Source organism: Vicugna pacos, unplaced genomic scaffold (genome assembly GCF_048564905.1).
Source record: "Vicugna pacos unplaced genomic scaffold, VicPac4 scaffold_192, whole genome shotgun sequence".
NCBI lineage: Eukaryota > Metazoa > Chordata > Mammalia > Artiodactyla > Camelidae > Vicugna > Vicugna pacos.
Window position 1 is genome coordinate 2270944 of NW_027328871.1, and position 23284 is coordinate 2294227.

General features: G+C 32.6%; 1 long non-coding RNA gene across 1 annotated transcript in view; it reads left to right on the forward strand.

The window, feature by feature from the left end:
* The first annotated feature begins 4295 nt into the window (after positions 1 to 4295).
* The window catches only part of LOC140695254 (uncharacterized), a 40978-nt gene continuing 21989 nt past the window's right edge, over positions 4296 to 23284 (forward strand). The window contains exon 1 of the long non-coding RNA XR_012070949.1: positions 4296 to 4525. This is a non-coding gene — a long non-coding RNA (uncharacterized lncRNA). The remainder of the gene's footprint in view (positions 4526 to 23284) is intronic.

Consider the following 23284-nt stretch of genomic DNA (forward strand, 5'->3'; position numbering starts at 1 on the left):
AAGCACTCTGAGCAGTTACGTGACAAACAACTCGACGACCTTAAAGAAATAGAAAATTTCTTGAATCGTACAACCTGCCAAAACTGAATAAAGAGAAAACAGAAAACTTGAAAAGAGCAATTAGTATAAGTTAAATAAAATCTATAACTTTAAAAACACCCCTTGAACAAAATGCCTGGATGCCCTCACTAAAATCTCTTTCCTCCCTACTATTTCAAAAAATGAAGGAGGAAGGAAAATTCCCAAAGTTATCCTTTGAGGCCACCAATTCCATGATAACAAAACCAGTCACAGACACTATAAAAAAAAAGTAACGAAAATGTAAAGTCAATATCATTGATGAATATACTCTCAAAATTCCTCAAAAATCATCAACAAATTAATCCAGCAGTTCATAGAAAGTATTATACACGATGATCAGTTGGATTCCTTCCAGAGTCACAAGGATGGTTCAAAATACACGAGTCAATCAGCATGACTCATTTTTAATAAAGGAAGGACAAAATTCACAGGGCCATGTCAATACACACAGAAAAACCATTAGACAAAATTCAACATACATTCATGATCAGAAGTCTCATGAAAGTGATTAAATTAGGAAAATCTCTCAACTTACTAAAGGCCATATATAATAAATTTTAACACTCAGGGGAAAGACTAAAGACTTCTGAGTAATTTCGGGAAAAACAGAAGGATTCCTACTCTCAACACTTCTGTTCCGTGGTAAAAGAAGAAAGGAAAAGGAAAGAAGAAGAAGTAAAGAAAGGCAAAATGGAAAGAAAGAGACAAAATTGACACCATTAATGATGACATAACAATCTACATAGAGTCCTAAGGGCTCTACACAGACTATTATGAACAATAAAAAATTTCAGCAAGGGAGCAGGGTATAAAATTAATGTAAAGAATTCTCTTGCATTGCTACACATTAATCATGAGATACCCTAACATGTACGTTGAATGCAATACTATTTAAAATCCCATCCCACCGAATATCTTGGAATAAATGTAACCACATATATGAAATATCTACACATGGAAAATTAAAAAGCATTGACAAAGAAATTAAAAAAGATTCAAAGAGTTGGAAAGATGTGCTCTGGATTGAAGGAGTTAACATTGTTAACATGGCCTTACTAAACAAAGAAACCTATAGATTTAGTGCAACTCGTGTTATGAAGCTTTAGTATTTCCCACAGAACCAGAAAAATATAACTCTAAGTTTTACATGAAACTATTAAAAATTGCCAAAATAATCTTCAGGTAAAACAACAAATCTGGAGGTATAAATCTCCCAGTTACCTTACTATAATACAAACCTACAGTAATAAAAACAGCATGGCATTGGCACAGAGATATAATCCATAAAAACATATAGAGAGCCTAGAAATATTTCCACACACCTATGAGTAATGGATGAATGATAAATGAGGCAAGAGTACACAATGGAGAAAAGACAGTCTCGTCAAAGGATGGTGTTGGGAAAGCTGGACATCTTCATGTAAAACAGTGAAATTAGAGCATTCCCTGACATCATATACAAAAATAAACTCTAAGTGCATTAAGGACCTAAATGTAAGACCTGATACCTTAATTCTGCTAGAAAGGAATATAGGTGATACCCTATTGGATATATATCATAGGAATATTTTCTTATATCAGTCTCTTATGGTAAAAGAAATAAAAGCAAAACTAAGCAAGTGGGACCTAAACAAACTTAAAAACTTCTGCACAGATAAGTACACTATCAATGAAATGAAAACATTGCCTGTGTAATTGGAGAACATATATGCAAACAATGCAAGTGACCAGGGGTTAATAGATGTAGGTTAATAGATGTAACATGGATTTAGGTTACCCAACTCAAGGTGAAAAACAAAAGTCCAGTCAAAAACAAGAGCAGAGTACCTGAGTTAATATTTTTCCAAAGAAAACATATAGATGAGTAACAGGCAGGTGATAAAAATGCTCAACATTACTAATTACTAGGTAATTGCAAATCAAAACCACAATGTGTTATCACTTCACACTGGTCAAATGGCTATCATCAAAAAGTCTACTAATAGTAAGTGTTGGAGACAATATGGAGGAAACAAATCACTTGTATACTTTGGTAGGAATGTAAATTGGTACAAATTCTATTTAAAACACTATTCAGATTTCTTTAAAAAGAAAAAAGAGAACTACAATATTACACAGTAATAACTCTCCAAGGAGAAATCTGGGGAGAAACACTAAATTGAGAAGAACTAATGTTCACAACAGCACAGTTTATAACATGCAAGACAGGGAAGCAATCTAAGAGTCCACAGTAGACTATGGACTTAAGAATATATGATGGTTCTATAAATATGCAATGGAATAATTCTCAGCCATGAAAAATTATAACACATTGCTATTTCAGCATCATGAATGGACCTAGTAAATACTTTGTTTAGTGAAGTAATTTAGACAAAGACAAAAGTATATAATTTAATTTATATGTGGAATCTAAAGAATAACACTTATCTGTTTACATCTATCTAAAGCTATCTATTGATAGATGATAGATAAATAATTAGATAGAAGGATATATACATAGGCACATGATAGATAGGTAGATAGATAGATAAATAGATAGATTGATAGAAACATGGTAGAAGGATAGAGAGATTTGATAGACAAGACTGAAGCAGACTTAAAGAAACCAGTAAACATTTATGTTTACCAAAGTTGAAGGGAAAGGCAATTTAATGGTAGGACATTGACAAATACAATGTAATATACATAAAGGAGATAAACAACAAGGATAATCTGTATAGATCACTGAGTTATTCACAATAACATAAAATAATTGCATGTTACAATTATTGTAATCATTTATAATGCAATATAATCTACAAAGATGTTGGAATCACTAAGCTGTACATCTGAAACTACACAATATAGTACATCTACTGTCCTTCAATTAAAATTAAAACATCTCATGTATAATTTAGTCATTTTTGTGCTGATAGCATCTTCCTTTAATATTGTTTTATTTTTACTCTTTACATTTTATGACTACAGATTAAAATTGTTTCTTATACTGTTGTGAACAACTTACCAGATTGATGTATCTATATTTTTTGCAACTGATTTCCTATTTTTCTCTCTTTAATCCATATAGAATAGTAGCATTTAAAAACATACCCAAAGAAACAGTTGCAAATTTCTTGTGGTCTCTGCTTAGCATTTTGTTCAATGTTTTGTGTATTTTTGCCACTTTATTTTTCTTAGAATAGCTCTTTTCTGCACCTTTTGTAAGATGTGTCTGTTTTGCTTTTTTAAACCTTTCAGGTTTTGTTTGTCTGCTAAAGTCTTTATTTTCACTTTATATCTAAGCGATAACTGAGCAAGGTAGAGTATTCTTAGTTGAGAGATTTTTTATATCAGTAGTTTGAAAATGTCATTTTATTTACCCTTGGCATATGTTTTCTGCTCAGAAATCTGCTGATAGCCTAATCGGGGTTCCTTTCTAGATTATCATAACTTTCTTTCACTGCCTTTAAAATTTTACTCTGTCATTCACTTGCCAATTAGCATATGACATATCTTGAAGGAGGTCTCTTTGTCTTAAAGTTATTGGTGTTTTGTCGGCTCACAGACTTGTATATCAGTTCCTTACCCAGGTTCGGGAAGTAATCAACTATTACTTCTTTAAATAAACCATCAGCTGCCATCTAATTTTCTTCTCCATCCAGGATTTCACTCAATTGTACACTTCCTGAAGAAGTCTGATGGCTATTGTAGAATTTCCTCACTTTTTACTATCTTGTATCTTTGCCCTCTCCTATCATTTCTAGTTTTGTTTTGGTGACTTTGCTAATCTCTCTTCCACAAAGACAGTCTTCTTCCAATGCTTTCTGTTGCATTCTTCATCTCATTTACTAAGTTCATCTGGTCCTCAAACAATGTTTGGTTATTTTACAGTTTCAGTCTATTAGGTAATGTTTTACTTACCATCATTTATTTTAATTCTGAGCTCACTAAACTGCTTTCTGAGTTTTGTTTTTATATTGAGCTTCTGTATGACACCTATTTGGATTCTCTATTAGTTATATGGCAACATTCCATGACTTTATCTTTGTTTACTGCAAGGTTGACATTGTGTGAGTGTGTGTGTGCGTGTGTGTCTGCATCTGTGTCGGTGTCCGTGTGTTTGTATCTGTGTGAGTGTGTGCCCTAGAATGTTACTGTGATTGGTCATTGTCGGAGCCAGCCGACAATCGATCAGGTCCAGAAACCTGTGCTGCAGGACTGAGAAAAGGAAAGACGTTAACAAAAAGACAGCAAGACAAGACAAGTTGGGGTTGAGAGGGTCTCACTCTAGCCCGCAAGACGCTAGGTCAAGAGTGGACGACGAGTTTATTTCAGGTGGTTCTTTTATATGATTTTAACCCATTAGCTCATACATTCCTGCACGTAGGCAATAAGGCCTAACCTCGTGACTCGTATACATTCAACTCAGGTGATACATTCAACTCAGGTGATACATTCAACTCAGGTGATTGTTCTCTAAAAGGATCACTGATTTGTGTGCCTATTGTATCTCTCCCTCCGAAGGTCTTTTGTGACTTAATAGCTCAAAGATGTTTCCTCAGGCATTAGCGCACCTGGTGCATTCTTTAGTAAAAGAGGTGGCAGGACAGAGATTGTTCTAACTCAATTGACCTTTGAGCCGGGCGCCCCGCACTGTGGGAGTTTAGGCCCAACCTTTGTGCTCGGCAGCCTCAATCTCAGAGCCTGGCGCCCTGCACTTTGGGGTTTTACGCCCAAGTTTTGTGCTCGGCAGCCCTCCGTCACGAGTGGCTCCCCGCAGGTCATGGTCTTGGTAAATTATTGCTCTGATGACACTAAATAACATATAGGGAGTTGGAGTCCTTGCTTTTTTGATCTGGTAGTTTAAAATACTGCACAATATTTGGTTTTATTTACCTGAGCTACCTCTGATAATAATTGAAAATGGCACTTTCCAGTCGTTACTGTCTGGATAAATGATTGCTTATAATGTCAATTCTTGGACATCTCTGGTAGCTAATACCACTGTAGTCACTGGGAAGGTGAACCATTCCTTTTATCTGTTATTCCTTGAGACTCAGTGTACACATTGAGGAAAGGTGTAAAGACAGGTGGGTAGTTGGAATCAAACAAGTGTCTTAGCCATGTCCAGTGTTGCAAGGTACCTTGTCTCCACCACTGTGAATGGGGAGTAGGGAAAGTGTCATGTATGTCTGAGTGTTTGAAGGATGGAATTTCTGTCTCCATTGTGGCTCCCTCTTAGTTACCTGTGACCATGAGTACTGGTGCAGTTGGAGACTGAAGTTGTGTGAGCCACTGAGACCCTGTTTCTACTGGGTACTCTGAACCTGTGGGCTCAGATACCCTAGTCAGTGGGCCTTGGATGCAGGCACCAACACTGCTCTTCCCTCAGTTCAGCCTCCTTTATTTATTTTACCCCATCAAACTTCAGCTGTACACATGCGTTCTGGATTATTGTTTTGTGTTGTACTTATTTTTGTTGAAATGTGATCATTTCACTGACTGTAGATTTAAGTGGAGAGGCAGAAATAGCTTAAACTTATGTCACTTTTTTAAAACTGTATGCATTTTCATTAAAAAGCTTAAATTCTACTAAGGACATTATAAGAACAGTAAAGAAATTGAACATATCACCTCCCTTAATTTCAGAGTACTACAAAATATTTTGTTTTTCCTGGATTCTTTTCTTCAATGTTTTTCCCACATACATGCACATTTTATTATAATATATGCCTATAATCTCCTTAAAATCATTTAAATTATTAAAATATTTCTCTGTGCTGTAAATATAGACCTGTTGCTCCTCTAATTTATATCTAGTAGCTTGCACATTTCTGTCTTCTATATCCAAATTCCCTGTTCCCAGAGGAAACCACTACTTGGTACACTACACATATATATGTGATTCTGTCTCTGTTTTTTATGATTATTTCTCTTATATCTTTAGTTTCCTCATGTAAGTGATAACATAGAGTGTTTTTCTCTGTATGACTTATTTTCCTATGTGCAACACACTCTGGTTCCAGTCACATTACTCAGAATGGCAGAATTTTATTTTTTGATATGAAAATGACTAAGTATTTATTATGTTATCTATATCTCATGTCTACTTCAGACAATCATCTGTTGATGGGCAGTTGAGTTGTGCATCTATCCTTGACTATTATAAATGATGATGTTAAGAACATTTGGGGTAATATATACTTTAAAATTAATGTTTTCATTTTTTTCAGATTTATACCAAAACCTGGAATTGCTGCAACATATAATGCTTCTATTTCTACCTTTTATGGGCACTGTCCACACTTTTATAATAGTGGAAGCATCAATTTATATTTCCACCAAATGTGTACCTGAGTACCCTTTTATCAACATTCTTATAAATGTTTTTCATTTGAAGACTTTTTATTAGCCATTTTGGTTGCTGTGAGATTATATTTCATTCTGGTTTTTATTTACATCTTCCTAATGAATAGCAACGTTATGTTTCTTTTTATGTGCATGAAAATCATCCACATGTCTGTTTTTGAAAGTTTCCAAGAAGATCCTTAAACTGTTTTTAAGTTGGGGTCTTTGGTTTTTAAATAATGTGCCTTATATACTATATATATATTATTGATATTAACAAAATGTTGGTTTCATTGTCTGAAATTCTTCTTGCTATTCTGTGTTTTGTAATAAGTCTTGCTGAAGGTTTCCTTTGCTCTGCAAAAGATTTTGCACTTCACCCTTTTACAAGAAGTGGAATCCCTGTATCACATACTATATCTATTTTTTCCACAGTAATCTAAAAACTGTTATTGTCAGTTTTCCTTTTTTTTCACTTAGGAGTTAGAAGAAAAATAAATATTGCTATTATTTATCTCAAAGTCAGTTCTGCTCCTGTTCTTGGTCAGAAATTGTATAGTTCCAGGTTTTACATTTAGGAAATTAATCAATTTTTATCTTATTTTTATATTATGGAAGGAAGTGCTCTTACATCTTCCATTTACATGTACTGTCCAGTTTTCCCAGAACTACTTGTTGAAGAGACTGCCTTTTTTCCATTGTATACTCTTGCCCCCTTCATTGTAGACTAATTGACCATATGTGTGTGGGTTTATTTTAGGACTCTTTATTTGTTCCATTGATCTGTGTGTCTCTTTTAGTGCCATATTTTGATGTATTCATTAGTATAGCTTTGTTGTATGTTCTAAAGTCAGGGAGGATAATAACCACAGCTTTGTTCATTTTTCAAAGAAAATTTTAGAAAATTTGGCTCTTTCATATTTTTGAATAGGTTTTAGCATATTTCTGCTTGTTTTGTGAAGTAACTTATGGCTTCTGTGAGAATAGAAATTTACTTAAAGATAAAACCTGGGAAAAATAATAAAGTGTGGAGGATAAATCATACAATATTAAACAACAAATGGATTGCTGTATAAATCAAAAATTATATATGAAAATATAACTACAAAAAAATTCCATGGGGTATAGCAAAAGCAGTATTAATAGGGATGCTTATAGCAAAATAATCCCACTTATACAAATAAGAAACATCTCTCTCTTTTAACATAATCTTACAAACAAAAGATGTAGCAAAATAATAAACAAACTTATTAGTAGACGGAAAGACATCTGAAAGGTCAGAACATAAATAAATAAAATAAACATTAAATTAGAAACATCTAATCAAACTAAATAATGGCTTTTGAAAGAAAAATAAAATTGATAAACTTTTACCAGACTCATCAGCAAAATAAACAGTACAGATTAATAAGCTAAAAAAATGAATAAGAAGTTACAGCTTATATCAAAGTAACACAAAGCATCATAATGAGATAAAAAAATACATGGCAATTAATATGCAAACCCTAGAAGAAATGGACTATTTGTTAGAAAGACATAATCTCCCGGATGGAATGAGAAACAGAAAATATGAACAGATTATCACTAATGAAATTGAACATGTAATTAAATAAAATCTCCCAAGAAACAAAATTCCAGGCCTAGACAGCTTCACAGGTGACTTCTGCCAAACATTTAGAAAAGAGCTATCACCTATACTTCTCAGAGAATTCCAAAAATTTGCAGAGGAAGGAAGGCTTCCTACCCCAATATTCTGTATCACACTACTACTAAAACTGGAACAAATACCTCATAAAAATGCAGGTTAAATACTATTGATAAGCACAGATACAAAAATCATCACTAAAATGTTAGCAAAGCAAACAATACATAAAAAGAATTATAAATTATGAATAATTCCATTTATTCCAGGGATGTAAATGTGATTCATTATGAACAAATTAATTAATATGATATACACCTAACAAATTGAAGAATAAAAATTATATGGTCACCTCAAAGAATCATATTATATTTAGGCCAATTCAGTATCTATTTATGATTATATTTCTCCTCAAAGTGGGCATAAGGAAACATACCTCAACACACTTAAGGTCATATATGACAAGAACTCATCTAACATGACTCTCACTGATTAAAAGCTGAAAGAATCTCCTTTTGGAGCAGGAAGAAGGCAAGAATGTTCTCTCTTACTACTTTTATTCAGTATTGTATTGGAAATTCTAGCCATAGCTATCCAAAATAAATATAAATATAATACAGTGAATTAAGAAAAGGAGTAGACGTATCTGTATGCAAATGAAATAATTTAAATTGAAATCCTAAAAATGATGCCACAGAACTACTAGGGATTATCAATGCATTTGGCAAAATTTCAGAATGTAAAATTAACATACAGAAATCTTGCATTCCTACTTACTAACAACAAGTTAACAGATAGAAAAATTGAGGGAACTGTCTCATTTACTGTTGCATTCCAAAAAAAAAAAAAATCAAAAATATATCCAACCGAGGAGGTAAAAGACCTGTACTCAGAACACTATAAAATATTTATAACAGATATTGAAGATAATGAAAACAGATGAATGGATATACTCTGTTCATAAAGTAGGAAAACAATATTGTTTAAATGACAGTAGTAGACAACAAAATACACAAATTAAATTCAGTTCCTATTAAAATACCTAGTGTATTTTCAGACACTTATAAAAAATAATTATTAAATTTACATCTAAACACAAAAGAGTTGAAATCACTAAAAAAAATAAAAGAAAAGAAAACAAACTATAAACCCAAACAACTTTGACAAAAACAAAGAGGATGCATCACTGTCCCTGATTTTAAACTATAATACAAAACTACAGTAATGTATATGGTAGTGGCACAGAACAAATAGAATAATGGAACACAACGGAATGCCAAAAAATGAAATCAGACAGTTATGGTCGTTTAGCCCATTACTGAAATGAATATACAGTGGGGGAATGGGAACCAACAGGCACATGAAATCGGTCAACATCACTAACCATCAGAAAAATGCAACTCCAAAACACAATGAGATTTTATGTCAGTCCTGTCATAATGATTATTATCAAAAAGAAAACAAATATGTGTTGGTGAGAATGTAAGAAAAAGAACCCTGATGCACTGATTGAATGAATGTAAATTCGTGCTGCCACTGTGGAAAAAAGTATGGAGTTTTATCTAAAAATTAAAAATGAAATATGATCCAACATTTCTATATTTGGATACTTATTCCAAGAAAATAAAAACACTAATCAGAGAAGATATAGTCAGTCCTATATTCACTGTGGCATTATTTAAAATAGCCAGGATATGGAAGCAAATTAATTGCTCATCAATAGATGATGGATAAAGAAGAAATGTGTTTATAGTATATATATCGACCCATCAATTAACTAAAGATTTATCTATATATATATACACACACACTAAATATATATATATATGTATATTTATTATTATGTACAAACACACATAAAAATACAATGGGGTATCACTCAGCTCTAAAATGAATAATTTCTTGTCATTTGCAACAAATTGGTAGACTAAGAGGGTTATATGCAAAGTGAAATAATTCAGGTAGAGAATGACAAATGCTGAATTGTTTTACTCATAATTGGAATTTAAAACAAATGAACACAACAAAACAGAAAAGGAGTTACACATAAAGAAAAAAAGAGTTCGTTCAAAAAAAGGAAGGAAATGTGGTGAAGAAAAAGAAATAGTTGAGGAAAATTAAGAGAGAAAATTTTCAATTTGCAAACTAAATGAGTCAGTGAAAAAAATGTACTCTATGAGGAATAGTCAATAAGTATGAAATATCTTTAGATAGCAACATATCATAACTAGATTTATTCTTCTGATCAGTTTGAAACATATTAAATATAGAAAAGAGTATGTTGTGTAAGAGAAACTAACACAGTGTTATACATTAATGTACAGTTCAAAAACAAAGAAACATACTTATAGAAAAAAGATTACATTTCTAGTTAACAGAGGCAGGGGCTGGGAAAGGAGAATTTAATTAATACACTCAAAAACTACAAACATCCAGTAGTAAAATAAACCTGTTATGGGGATGCCCCGTAGTAACATGAAAATTACAATTAATACTGCTTTATGTTCTATATGAATGTTGCTAAGAGATTAGACCATATGTTTTCTCATCACAACCAAAAGACAAATTGTATTTCTTTAAAATTGTATCTAAATGAGATAATGAATACTCCCTAAAATTGCTATGATATTTATTTCATGATACTTGTAAATCAAATCACTATCCTGTGCACCTAAACTTTCACAATGTTTTATGCCAGTTATATATCAATAAAAGCGGAAGGAAAAATGGAAAGTCAATGGTAATTATTTCCCATGTCATTTCTCATGATTGTTTATGCAGCAAGTAAACTTGAGTCATGATCTACTTATCCTAGGTAAAGATACTAAAAAATAAGTGATTCTAATAAATTATTCATAAAGATAATATTAAAATTAGTGTTTTACCATGCCTTAAATTTTCTTCATGTTAACAGCCCACTGTTTCTGAAGGCATCAAAATTTCACTCTGTGTATTCATCTGAGATTAGGGAATAGATACAAATTTAATAATGGCTGCTCTTGCTGTGAGTGATAAAGTTCACTGTCTCTGAATGATGGTCTCATCTCCCTGACAGCATCTGTAAGAAATGATCATGCTAGGTTGCTAAAAATCTCAGCAAGGTAAAATCTCAGAAATCCTACAATTCTTAACTGTTTTGCAATGGGAATGCAATATTGACAAAGACTCGATTTTGGATAAAAATGTGGTGTTTTCTCATGGTTTAATTAGGGGATGTGTGAATAATGCCAGAGGTCCAAAAGAAACATTCTTGCTCAAGTGCTGGGCAAAGATGTGTAAAGATTCTGCATTATTAGGACTGAGGACTGCTTTCAAAATGATGACTACACTCACTCTATTCCAGGTAGTCCAAGGAAAGAAAGGTTATTGCAATTTGTAGTTGAACAGGAATAAGTCAGTGGTTCAGTCTCTATAAATTAGTCAACGGGTGTTCAAAGACAAAATAAGTTATGTCAACAATGAGAATTAAAAGAAAAAAACTTGGATATATACTTAAATTAATAAGAGACACAGTCCTGTGCTGGGCTCTGGGGACTGGATTATGTATATGCTTCAGTCCAATTCAAGGGTTCAGTGGCCTGGCCCTAGCATCAGCTCGGGATTCAACGAACAGGTAACAAATTGTATACTGGGAGAAATATAATCTACCTCTCCCTGATCAGAAGAAATTCTGGTGGCTCAATTGAACTCTTAATTCACAGAGATTCTGCCAGATGCAGAGGAATAATTCACTGATTACTCAGCTAAGAAAAAGTTACTGCTTAACAATCCATCTTCACACACACACAGTGGTAGACAGATTTGTAGTATTTAGTGGGAAGAATTCAGTCGGCAGAGCTCATAATAATTTTCAAAGCACAACCCCACTTTTGTAATTTTGCCAATAGTCTAGATTTCCCTGGTAGAAAACCACAGATGGACAAACAAACAAAATTCTTCTTTAGAATTTCTAATTTTGAAAGTAAACTGTAGCTTTTGACTTATCAGTATAGAACCCTGTTAAGATGATCATGGTAAGACCCATTGACTGATAAGAGAGCTGGAAACTAACTATTGAACCAATCCATCTGAGCCCCAGAATGCTAATGTAAGCAACAACATAGCCACCATCAGATTTGAGCTGACAAATATAAAAGTTTGATGTTTCTGTTCTAGGAATAACCACTGCTGTCCAGACAGAGTTCTCCTGCTGCAAGTGGGCTCTTTTCTTCTCTTGGTAAAGGTCATATTGCTGGGATATTGCTAGAGATTACCCTGGCCCATTTGCCCATTCTCCACATTATCAAAGGCTTTCTTCACAACTGATGACACATTTTTCAGGACTCAAAGTGCCATTCAATTATTATCAGCTGGCACTGGCAGCATGATTGTGAGCAGAAGCCTAAGGCTCCCTGACATTGCCTACAATTTTTCCAGCATTTCAGTGCATTTCACATTCTGAAAATGCTTCACATTTTATTTTAAATTAATGGGAAATTGTCAAATCTTCCATGAATATTTCATATTTCCTAATATCTGCAGAAATTTGGTATTCTTGCAGTTGAACAAATTTTTAATTCCACAACCCTCACCTCCTTCTAGTCCTCACATATAAGATTGCAATTTTGTTACTGAATATGACCACCACATACAAGGGTCTAGTACCTATTAGATACTCCCTTGGTAAAGGTTAGAAGGGGGAAGGTTTTGTGGGTTGTACAAACGTTCATTAAAGGTTTGCAATGGCACTGTCTCTTCTGTACAAAGCTCTGATTCTAAGAAGTAAATTAAATAGAAGTCAGGATAGTAATTGGTATGGGGAAGAAATTCAGCTATTTTGGGGTGGGTGGGTGATGAAGAGACATGAAAAAACCCAACAAATGAGAATGGAATGCTTTAGTCCTCTGGAGGCATGAATTAAGAAGAAACTCATACTTTGTCTCCTGGACCTGTCTCCAATTACTGTCTTGAATGACTAGTACTTGGGCTATGAAACGAGCTACTTTGTGGTGAAGAGTAAAGACCATAACGAAATATTTTGAAAACCATGAGAGTTTTGTTGTTTCAGGAAAGTAGATTTTGCTTAAAGTCAACATGTATTTTTCATTCACTAAATACTAAAATGCATCAGGTGTCATGTGCTTTGCTTACTGTGCTGGTATCCAAGTTAGACAAGGAATGGGGAATAGACAGAAAATATCTGGAGGAGGTGGTTTCTGTGCTGACACTGGGAAAGTGTAAGTAGGTAAAAGGAGGACACTGAAATTCCAAGGATGAGCTGGAGCCAAAGTGTTGAGTTTGCAACTTAAATTGTTGACAAGCATTTGCCTGGATGTATCTCTAGATACAGTGAAATGTAAGGATATGCCAAGGTAGTCAGTTGCCAGATTTATAAATAAGTGACTAAACAGAGTTAAGTTTGTGGGCTAAGAGTTTTTAAGGAATTGAGTGCCACCCTGAGGACGTAAGAATGTATTTGGCTGGAACATAAAAGCAAAATAAAGTATTGACTAGAAAATATAGTGTAGAATCTTGAGGGCAGGAAATTAAAGCACCAACTGGAATGCTTTGAGAACAGCACAAAGAAGACCATAGATAAAATTACTTCTTAAATTGTACCACATGCTGAATGTGCCATCTGAGACTACATCATGTGAGCTTTATGATTCCAGGGATGACATAAGAGAGACCATGATCCCTGGGCCGGTTCCTGCATTTATTTCCAGTTCCAACCTATCCTAACTTAACACTTTTAATTCTTTCCAGGATGAACCAGAAACCACTTAGTTATTTTCCCTCTCTCCATGTTTTAGTCTTTTTCCAAATTCTTCCATTTCTTCTTCTTCCTTACAAGAAATTATTTAAATTTGCTCCCATATTTTTCCATCAAATGATCATATCAAATATCTATTTTTGTGTTTAAATGGTAACTTAGTCTCCCATTTAACTCTTAACTCTATTTAAAATAAATAAGGAAAATACAGATACACATCTATGTTTATTGTTCAAATAAGAAAATTGCAGATATTTGTCGACATTTGCCAACATCAATTTTAATCTTTGTTATCCTGCATAATCTGGTAGTCCTCTGGTAGATCAGTTGTAATTTGATTGACGTCCATAAGCTGAAGATGGCTGATGAGTTGGCCTTGAAGGAGAGTTAGCTGATATATCAGCTATCACTGGCACTGGAAACCGTGTGTTGCTCCCTGGTTGAAGCTGAGAAAATCGACCTTCATTGGCAGATATGTTGTGATATCTATTTGAAAAAGTAGAAGGCTCCAACATCTGTCCAAAATAATTGCTCTGTGTGGGAGACAAGATGCTGTACTGAGAAGTAGAAGTTGTAGCTGTAATGAAGTTCCCAACATGGCCATTTGCTTCAGTGTAGCTGCTTTGGGAGTGCCCGTGGACAGTGGTCAACTGATTTAAAATAGCACGTTGATCCACAGCAATTTGTTCTGGTGGTCTAACTGACATTGATGATGGAGGAGAAAAATTACCTCTGATCCGGGTAGTTGTATCACCAATTATGTGGCTAGTAGAGGGCTTTCTTATTAGAGGCATGTTTAAATTTTCAGAAGGCAAAAATGCATTTTCTGCACTAGTGTCAGTCACAAAACCAGAGTTATGATTATCCACATTATCCCCTGCTTAAATGTGCTTCTTCTTGAATTCTTCAGCCAATGAAGATATCAGAGGGGCATTTTTAATCCCAACTCTTCTTTTAATTCTCACTAAAAGCTGGGGACAAACTAGTTTAAAATTTGGATAATGATAGAACTGCAGCTAGAACCAAAGGAGAAAGATTTTAGTAAAATTTAAACCAAAATACAAGACTACAATAAGCCTAACCTATAAAATCTCAGATTTCAAGTTTACAATGCAAAGATAATATTATCAAAATATGAACATTGCTGACAATATTTTGAAGTTCCTTATTTGGAAAATACACATTTAAATAGTATAGTCTTCAAATTTAAGGGTTAGCATTTGCAGTAACTGTGAATGCCACTTTTAAAAAGCAGCTTTAATAACTTTATTTAGATTTCTGATATGATTCATGGTTGCAAGAAAAGTTTCTCATAATCTTGACTACTTAAGACACTGACCTATTTTTTAGAAAAAATAAAGTATTTTAGCCTTAGTAGTTATATAAAATTTTCAAAATCTAGCTTTACATTTACATTACCATAGATTGATGTACAAAATAAAATTTTATATATAAGTTACCAAGCGGTAACTAAAATATCGGTGTACCTTGCTTAAAACAGAAACTACTTTTTCTTCTGCCAGAAAGACATCTAGACAAGCAGATCTTTGAAAATTCTGCCACTCTTTACTAAACCCATAAAGTTTAAGCTGTGTAACTTAACTTTTCATACTTCCAGTTTCAAATATTCTGAAAGAGGCGTTTCTTTCCAAAACTTCCTTCTTAAAGACATCTTCATCAATCACTATGGAAGTTCCATTATCATCCCACAAGATGGAATTAAATTGGTCACTCCCAGGCATTTTCCAGAGTTTTCTTGGAAATGCCAGAAAACAAAAATCATTATCTTCATCTGGTTTAGAGACACAATATTTGTAAAATGTTCTTTATATCAAGAATTCTTCAGACAAAGTCTGAAAAGCATTTTCTTCAGTCATAGACTTCAAGTCCAAGTCATCAGAGAATATTTGTTCACACAATAGAGATCTACCGGAGTTTACTGAACCAGTTGGTCCATATTTATGGGACACATCTTCAAATTCTGATGAAACTTTTGCCATCTTAAATAACTTTTTCTACAGCTACATTTCTAATCTGTGGGATTTTGAGCACTGCAGATTCAAATGATGCTGCAGCAGGCCTGCACAGATAAACTGCTAGGCCATCATAATGGTTCTCACCCTGAGTAGATGTGACATCACAAAACGACTGGTCTCCTAGCAAATCAAGTGAAACATTCAGCCACTGTTTTCTTCTCATTCATTTACTTAAAATGAAACATATATGATGGTTACTTTTATAGTGTTCAGTAAATATTGTCCCCACAAAATCTTTTTAAATAATTTAATTTTGGGGTCTATGAAATAAAACCAATCTGCAAACTTTTGTACACAAATTTATACCAGATTTGTGAACAGAGTATAAATAAAGAACAAAATATATAAAATAATTTTAAAGTTTCGGAATTTAAAGTGAGACTTGTGTAAACTTGTACAGAAAAGGTATACATATTTCATTATAATTTGTAATTAATGTGAAACTAAATTTGATTTGGAAATGGAAGTAGTTATTTATCTGTGTACTTTACAATAAGTAGCTCTATATTCAAAACATGAGCAGAATAATTATCAGCTTATTTGGTATGTTTATAAATAAATGGTAAATATTTATGAAATAAAACTAGATTAAAAAAATGAATCAAATTTAAGAAATCCCATAGGGGGGAGTTTTTGTTTTAAATTGTAATTCAGTGCTCTATGTAAAACAAAAGTAATTTAGTATTCTACTTTAAAATTAAAAAAGAGATAATCTTATAGTATACTTACTAAAGTTTATTTTTACCGTTCTTTCATTCAGAGGTTTTTCAGTCCCTAGAAGTAATAAACTTTCTTGTCATCTTTATAATCCATACTCTTGTGGCTTCTGTTAAATATTCCAAAATGATTTTGATAAATACACTTTTACACAAGATCCTGGGTTCAATAAAATGTGCCTCCATTAAGGAGCAAACAAACAAACAATGAAAAAACAAAGAAATAACAGTATATGTGGGTTGGGATGGAAAATACCAGGTAATGCAATTTAGGAAGCAATATGTTTCTCAGTCCCAAAACAGCTGGCAATGTTACTATAATGCGGCATTTTAAGGCAAGTGTTTTGTACACCAGTTGTTAATAATAGCTATGTTCTGTATCAGTAATCTGTAGTAAATCCAGTTCTAAAAAATTTGTATTTTTTATTTAGATATAAATTCCAATAAGCATAAGCCAAATTCAAAATGAGTCATAGAATGTTTCAATAAATAAGTGTTCACTCAAGCTACAATGTAAATTTTTCCTTTAGTATGTGTATATTCCATTCAAAGTAAATATTAGCAAGCTGAATTCATGGCATATTATAAGTATTATAAAGTATAGTTGAGTTGGATTTAGTCCTGATTCATAAATTTTATTTAACGTATGAAAATCTCTAAATGTGATACAATCTCTTAAAAAACAAAGAATTGAAAAATAACAATCTCAATATATGTAGGAATATTTTTCACAGATCTGATCTTAACATTTTTATAAAAAAATTCTTAACAAATTCGCTCTAGATATAATATGACTAAACATAATAAAAGCCATATATGAGAAACCCATTACTCACATCAAGTTCAATGTTAACATACAGGAAGGTTTTCCTCTGGTCCCATAATAAGAAAAAGTAGCTCATTCTCACAAGTCATAAATTACACTACTAGAAGTCCTAGCCAGAACAACTAGTCAAGAAAAAATATAAAATGCATACAACTTGCACGCAAGCAGTAAAATTTTTAAAGATGACCTATTTATACATAGATAACAAACTTCATAGTCTCCTCCAGTGACTGATAGAAATAATGAACAAACCAAGAAAACTTGCAGAATATAAAATTAATATGCAAAATATCCATTGCATTTTTATATAGTAACAACACATTATCAGAAAGAGAAATTAGGAAGACAATTGCGTGTAAATTTATACCAAGAAGAATAACATAGGAATATATTTGATAAGTGAAATAAATTATCTAAACATAGATCTATAAATTACAGCTGCAAGAAATATAAGTAAACAAAATATATAAAAGATATTCTGTGCTTACTGATTGTATACAATGTGGGGAAATATTCTAATCTATATTTCACATGTTCAATCTCGCCAGCACAACTTTTTCAGGAGAATCTCCTTTCTTCATTTCATACTCTTGCTTCGTTTTTCATGGGTTAATTGATCATAGGTGTGAGGGATTATATCTGGTTGCTCTATTCTCTTTTATTGATAGGTGTCAGTTTTAGAGCCAGTATCATATTGTTTAAATAACTAAAGCTTTGAAAGACTGTTTAACATCTGAGAATTTACACTATTAAATTTAATACTCTTTTTCAAGATTATTTTGTCAACTCATGATTTTTGTGTTTACATTAAAATTTTTGAAATTATTTCTTCTATTTAATGGAAAAATCTCATGGGTATTTTAACAAGAATCAAATTAAATATAGATTCCTTTGGGTAGTATGGTTGTTTCAAACACATTGTTTCACAACATTAACATAAGAGATCTTTTAATTTCTTTGGAACAGTTTTAAATTCTACAATCAATTTTTTCTATTTTTTATTATAAACGTTTTCTCCTTATTTGTTAACTTCATTTGTAGGTATTCTTTACATATATATATGTATATATATATAATTATATACATTATATTTAGAAAAACGTTTCCCACACAAATACAACAGACAGAAGGCAGTGGCAAGACATATTCAAAGTCGAGAATGAGAGAAAGCTGCTATCTAAGATAATGTATCAAGCAAGGCTATCCTTTAGAATAGAAAGAGAGATAAATAACTTCCATACAAGCAAATACTAAAAGAATTTAGCAACAGAAAAAGAAATAATGAAACATCTTCTCTAAAAATAAAGAAGCAGGATGCTATAGAAATGAGAAAGTCATAATTAGAAAGGCAATAGCTACAATGACTTACAACAGAATAAACATGATGTTGTAAAACAGGACATCAAAATTTTTAAGTGTCAGAGAGTGAAATAGGAGAATACAGAGTATTTTCTTCCTGTTTCTGTTCTCTGTAGGATGGGTTTGAGTTTGTATTCCTTTCAGTTAATATAAACAGTTATAGTAACGGGTCAATATACATACAAAACAGGGTAACCATAAGTCAAAATCTTACAATGAAGTCACAAAGCCAGAAAAAAACCAAGATAAAAAAGAAAACTTATCAAGCCACAAACAGAAAAAGAAATGAACAAAAAAGAAATACCAAATCAACTGGAAAATTAAGTTCAAAATGGAAATAAACACCAGTTTATAAATAATTTTTACAAATGTTAATGGACTTAGTGCTTCAATCAAAAGATATATATTGTCAGATTGGATAATATAACAAGACCCTACATTATGAAGTATACAAGAGACCCACTTTAGTAAGAGGAACACACATCAATTGAAAGTCAAAAGATGGAAAAGTATATTCCATGCAAATGGACATGACAAGAAAGCAGGAATTGCAGTACTGACTTCACACAAAATAGACTTTGCAAGAAAGGCCATAGAGAAAGATAAACAAGGACATGATATAATAATTAAAGGAGCAATAAAAATGAGGGTATTATACTCATTAAGATATATGCACTCAATATTGGAGCACCTTAATACAGAAAGCAAATACTAATAGATAAAAAGTGAGAAATCAATGGGAACACAATCACAGTAGGAGAATATAACTCCCAATTACCATCACTAGACTGGTCTTTCAGACAGAAAATTAATTAGGGAACAAAGATTCTAAAAGATACGATAAAATAATTGGAGTTGGTTGATGTTTTCAAAACAGTACTTCTCCCCAAAACAGAATATATATTCTTTTCCAGTGCACATGGAACATTTCCTAGGATAGTTTATGTACTCAGGCACAGAAGAAGCCTCAAACAATTTAAGAAGATAAAAATAATTTCAAGCATCTTTTCTGAGTATTATACCATGAAACTAGAAATCAATCACAGAAAATGGAGAAAATATGACAACATGTAAATTAAAAAACATGGTACTAAAACAAGGGGGGAGGTGTTGTAGTAAAAGAAGAAATTAAAAAAAATCTTGAGAAATATGTCACAACACTTTACAAAGTCTATGGAATACAGTTAAAGCAGGCTTAAGAGGGAAGTTCATAGTGACAAGTTCTGCCTCAAAGTAGAAGAGCAATTTCAAGTAAATTATCTAACGTTCTATGTAAACTAATCATGAAAAGAAGAGCCAACAAAACCAAAAGTCAGCAAAAAGTGGGAAAATAAAGATCAAGGGAGAAAGAATAGAAATAAAAATTAAAAAATAGAAAAAATCAATCTTATTGTTTTTTGAAATAATCAACAAAACTGAAAAAACTCAGGACAGCTCACCAACAAGAAAAGAGAGAGCACACAAATAACATAAGAAATGAAAATGGAGAAACTACTAAGAGTACAACAAATTTGCATAATATCATAAGGGATTACCATGAGCAACTGCATGGAAACAAACTGGATAACCTAGAAGAAATGGAGAAGTTTCTGGAAATATTCAGCCCACCTTTATTGCATCAAGAAGAAATTGACCATTTGAACTGACAGATCACCAGAAATGGAATAGAATTATCAATAAAATAAAAAACCTCTGCAAACAAAATTTCAGACCCAAATAGCTTCACAGGGGAATTTGACCAAACATACAAAGAAAAATACATACCAGTCCTCCTCAAATACTTCCAAAAGATTGATATGGAGCTAGAACTCCCAAACTCACACCATAAGGCCAACATTAACCTGATAACTAAACCAGACAAAGACACTACCTAAAAAGAAAACTATAGGCCAATATCTTTGATAAACATATATGTAAAAGTCCTTAAGAAATTATTAACAGAATCCAACAGCATGTAAAAAGATCATGCACCATTATCAAGTTAGGTTCATCCCAGGAACGCAAGGATGCTGTAACATATGCAAATCAATCAATCAATTGTGATACACCATATCAACTAAAGAGAGGACAAAAAAGCACATGATCATTTCAGTAGAAGCAGAAAAAGCATTTGATAACATTTAACACCTATCTGCAAAAAATTTCTTATCCCAGAGGGAACAGAGGGACCATATCTCAACATAATAAAAGGTATTTATGACAAATATGTAGCCAGCAAGCTACTCAATGGTGGAAAAACTGAAACCCTTCTCACAAAAACCTGAGACAAGACAAGGTTGCCCATTCTCACAATTTCAATTCAATATAGTCTTGGAAATCCTAGCCACAATGATGAGGCAAGAAAATTTGATTTCCTATCAAATTATGCAAAACATTTCTTTTTAGGACTGAAACAAATGATCTTAAGTTTTAAATAGATTCATAAAAGATCCATAGTTTCCAAAGCAATATTGAAGTAAAAGAAAGAGGCTGGAGGCATAACCCATCAGGTCTCCATACACTATTGCAGAGCTACAATAATGAAAATGACATCATATTGGTAAAGAAACAGGCATATGGACCAATGGAACAGAATAGAGAGCATAGGAATAAATCTACAGGTCTATGTTCAATTAATCTTTGACAGAGTAGCCAGGAATATGAGAGAGAAAAGACCATCTCTTCACCAGCTGGTGTTGGGGAAACAGGATAGAAGCATGCAGAGCAATGGAGTTAGAACAATCCTTCACTCCATAAACAAGAATAAACTCAGAATGGCTTGAAGACTTAAATATAAACAAGACACAGTAAATCTCCAAGAAGAAAACAGGCAAAACACTGTGAGATAAATCTCAGCAATGATGTCCTAGAATAGACAACCCAGGTAAGGGCTGTAAGAGCAAAATTAATAAATGGGACCTAATTAAACTTATAAACTTTTGCACAGCAAAGGGAATCATAAAAGAAGCAAAATGACAACCTACAAGATTAAAGAAAATATTAAGAATCGTGCAACTGATAAAGTCTTAATTTCCAAAATATAAAGTCTTCATACAACCTAAAAAGAATTAAAAAAAAACAAGAAACCCGATCTCTAAATGTGCAGAAGCCCTAAATAAGGAAATCTCCAATAGAGACATTGAAATGCTACACAGATATATGAAAAAAATTACTCACTATCATTATCAGAGAAGGGCAATTCAAAACTATAATGAAGTATCACTTCACAATAGTCACAATGGTCATCATTCAAAAGTCCACAAACAATAAATGCTGTGGAAGCTGTGGAGAAAGGGAACCCTCCTACACTGTTGGTAGGAATGTAGATTGGTGCACTCATTTTGGAAACAAGGATGGGGATTCCTATAAAGAATAAAAATAAGCAAAATATACGATCCAGCCATCCCACTTTTGGGTATATATCAAAGGGAACCCTATTCCAAAAAGACACCTGCACCCCAATGTCCTTAGAAGTGCTATGTACAAGAGTCACAACATGCAAGCAACCTAACTGCCCAACAACAGATGACAGTATAAAGAAGTTATGCCGTATTTACAAATTGGAATAATATTCTGGAATAAAAAATGATAAAACAATGATATTTGCAGCAAAATGGATGTCCCCCAAAAGTGCCATTCTAATTGAAGTAAGCCAGAAAGAGAAAGAAATATAATACATGACATTACATATGAAGAAGCTTAAAAAAATATTTGGATGAAAACACTATGATTTCATCTACAAAACTGAAACACACTCGCAGATCTGCTAGAAATTTTATGATTACTGCGGAAAGGGGCTGCCAGAGGATATATTTGGGAGCTGTAGATTTATAAATGTTATCCACTATATATAATAATAGATTTTTTCAAAATTTCTTTTGTATGACACAGCACAGTAAGTTAAATATCATGAAGTAACGTTTAATAGGCACAGAATTATACACATGTACGGGGACACTATGATGTACACCACAGATTGACACATTGTTAATGGCATACTTCAATGATAAATAAACGAATAAATATGTAAATAAATAAATAAATGACATTTAATAATAAAAGAAAAACAAAGATTCACAATACTTAACTTTACACATCAAGAATCTAGGAGAAAACAGAAAGAATAAAGAAGAAAATTGATTCAATGACAGTAAGGCAAGTAACAAGAGAAACAATTGAAAAGATAAAATAAATAACAGTCTCTGTTTTTTTTAAACACAAAGTGGACAAACTTTTAGGTTGGCTAAGAAAATAAAGACTCAAATAATATTAGAAATAATAGATAAGATATTAGCTCTCATGTTGTAGAGATGCATAGCATTATAAGAAATTACCACTCGCCAAAAATTTGAATGATCGAGAACAAAAGACAAATTCCCAGAAACATATGTCTTCCCATACTGAATCAAGAAGTAATTAGAAAGTTAAATAGAGCAAAAGTGTGCATGAGTAATTTAGTAATCCATACCTCCCAAACCAGAAAATATTTACAAGATGACATTACTGTTGAATTCTGTCATACATTTGAAGACAATTTTTCACCAATTCTTCCCCAAATCTTCCAAG